Source organism: Brassica napus, chromosome C1 (genome assembly GCF_020379485.1).
Source record: "Brassica napus cultivar Da-Ae chromosome C1, Da-Ae, whole genome shotgun sequence".
Lineage (NCBI taxonomy): Eukaryota > Viridiplantae > Streptophyta > Magnoliopsida > Brassicales > Brassicaceae > Brassica > Brassica napus.
In genome coordinates this window covers 4,530,872-4,533,536 of record NC_063444.1, presented here as the reverse complement: position 1 = coordinate 4,533,536, position 2,665 = coordinate 4,530,872, and the positions used below count along the sequence as shown (strand labels likewise).

The following is a 2,665-nucleotide window of genomic DNA, read 5'->3' as shown; positions in this document are numbered from 1 at the left end:
TGCATGAGAATGTAATGATATTTTCGTCAGATGGTGAGATCAATACTTTCGGGTTATTATCATGTCGAAATAGCTTTCTATTTTTGTTACAAATTCACAATTTTACACCTCTTATGTAACGGCTATGGTATTCACCAAAATGCGTGTAGATATTTCTTTAAAAATATCCCGAGTGCAGTTGTAGACCAAGCAGTGTAACAAATAAAGTAATTTTATTGTTGCAAAATCATTTTGCTAATAAGACATGTTTGTCGGTGCTCCTATTTCGTAACAAAAGAAAATTATTATTCACCAATATTATTATTTTTGAGTTACAATAAAATAAGATTCTCATCCTTGTTTCTTTTCTAGTTTTTAAAATTTGTGGGTAAGATTAACCCACAAATTACAATAGCTTTAGAGTTTGGACCATAACACAAAACTTCTTTCCCTCGTGTTTCTTTTCCCCAACCAAAATGATTCAACTTTTTTTTGCTAAGAAAAATGATTTCAACTTTACACAACCCTTTTGACCATCATCCACCAAATACAACTCTTTCCATGATCTCTTCTCCGCTATGTTAGACATTTTGCAAAAGAACAAACCTGATACTTGTATGCACAAATCCCTTCCTGGCACGGGGCTCGAACCCCTTTCCAAAAATCCAATTTTGTCGGTTTCTAATAAAAAAATAAAGTCAGAGATTAGTGAGTGAAACATGTGAGAACGTAACCCTTATTCATGCCAGAATATCATGACTCACAAAACATTTAACTTCCTCATTCTTTCTTTTTAAGCCTTTTCCCTCTAAATATACTTGAATTCCCCAAATGCTAACATCTGTCTTAAAAAACTTAAGAGAAAAACTTACAAAACTAACATCTGTCTTACCTCAGATAGTTCATTTTCCTCTTACGAAGATCTAATTTTCATTTTACATAAGACAGATTTGAAGTAACCAAACCTTGTAGTTTGATAACGCCGGGATGATCACACACAGTCTTGTGAATGGACCAAACACCATCTGTACATCTCTTGTCCGATTTGCTAAAGCCAAATAAAGAAAAACATAGGAAATATTTCCTCTGAATTGAAAAAGAATCAGACCAATGACAGTTGAATGTATGCATAATGACACACATATTTTTTTAAAGAAAACTTAACCAAACAATGAAAATATTTAGCACAAAAAATACTACCATTGGTTGAGTTGCCAGGCGCCTACGCGTACGTCTCCTATAGTAGAGAGAATCATAACAAACAAAAGGAAAAACTTGATTAGATCAATCAAGTCTTAAAATTGTATGTAACTACACAAAATTAAAAGTCTTACATGGTGGTATGTGCCTTCTTCTCACCCAGTTTCCTTTTGTTTTTACCGAAGAAGCAAATAAAGAGAAATCAAGCAAATGTCCATGGAAATGAAAATATCAGAGAGAATTATAATTTGTCACTTTGAATGTCGTTACCTTTTTAAAGCTTTTCAAAAGCATCCGATCCAAACTGGAACGAACCGTGGATAGCTGCACCGACGACGTTGGTCAGCTACATAAGTCAGCTGGTGGTGACCTGCTGTGGGAAAAGCTTGGCTAGTGTCAGGCATCTAATCCCATGAGAAGTCAGAGGGAGAGAAGCAAACATGCAAATATAAGCAGAAAAAATAAAATCGTACATTTGACATCTACGGAGCCGTGCGAGATCAACGCCGCCGACTGCGTAACATCAGAAACGTGGATGGCTTCATGTTTGGAAGGGGTTTCCGTGAAGAAGGCTTTGAATTTGAGATACCTTCGTTTATGACTAATCATGTAGACCAAATGAAATCATAAGAGATCGTCCCTATGGTATGGCTTGTTGAACCAGAGTACTGTAAAACCTTATTTCGATGCTGGTTAGATTTAGTTTAGAAACTACTAAATAAGAGAAGTGATTTGTAAATTACCTCCACCGGAGGAACAATGGCTCAACGGCGATCAGAGGCCGTGGAAACTTGGTGTCTTGAAATTAAGGACCGGTTGTGAGGATTCCATCTGAATTGAACCTATCATTGTTATATAGCTAGGATTAAGGTGTCGATCTGGTGTCGTTAGCAAATTGAAGAAGCAGTAAAGAATTTGTGACCGGTGATGATTTGTCATGGAGAGGGAGAAGAAGCGAAAGAAGAAACAGAGAATAGATTGGATCGAAGCGCATTTCGCATCTCGCATATATTAAATGAAACGCAGACCTGGACACGTGTCACTCTATTGTTTACCTATTTAGTGACGTGGAGGGCTCAAAAGAGAGTGAAACTCTTCTTTATAGTATAAGAGATAAGAAGTTCTAAATTTAGCATTATATCTAAAATTTTAAAGTTTTTATCATAATTTATTTATATATTTTAAAAATTTCTTAAACTTTTTATTTTTTTATTTTGGGGCCCTGTTCAATCGTTCCACTTGTGTGTGCTGTTAGACGGCCCTGGCTAACGCGTTCACACTATAATTATAAATTAGGATAAGACATGTGTCTTGCGCAGGGTAAATTTATATGAAAATTATTTAAGAAATATCGTATGGAAAAAAATTTATATTATTGATCGAATTAATATATACGACTCTTAAACAACTTTTTAAATCTTTTTTGTTAATTACATAATTTGTTTACTAATGAACTGATTCTATTTTTAAAAATATTTTACGTCAA

At 34.6% G+C, this 2,665-nt stretch overlaps 1 long non-coding RNA gene across 3 annotated transcripts; it reads right to left on the bottom strand.

Annotated features, from left to right (window-relative positions):
- Positions 1–267: 267 nt before the first annotated feature.
- On the bottom strand, positions 268–2,389 carry LOC106374252. Of its 3 annotated transcripts, XR_001274865.3 has the most exons (6): positions 1,923–2,387; positions 1,653–1,780; positions 1,450–1,549; positions 1,314–1,346; positions 945–1,216; positions 268–660 (listed from the first exon to the last, which is right to left on the bottom strand). It is a non-coding gene; the product is annotated as an uncharacterized LOC106374252 (long non-coding RNA). The 3 variants fall into 3 exon arrangements; XR_007318341.1 differs by having other exon boundaries at positions 268–1,216; positions 1,450–1,552; positions 1,923–2,389; XR_007318340.1 differs by having other exon boundaries at positions 268–1,216; positions 1,923–2,383.
- Positions 2,390–2,665: the final 276 nt, after the last annotated feature.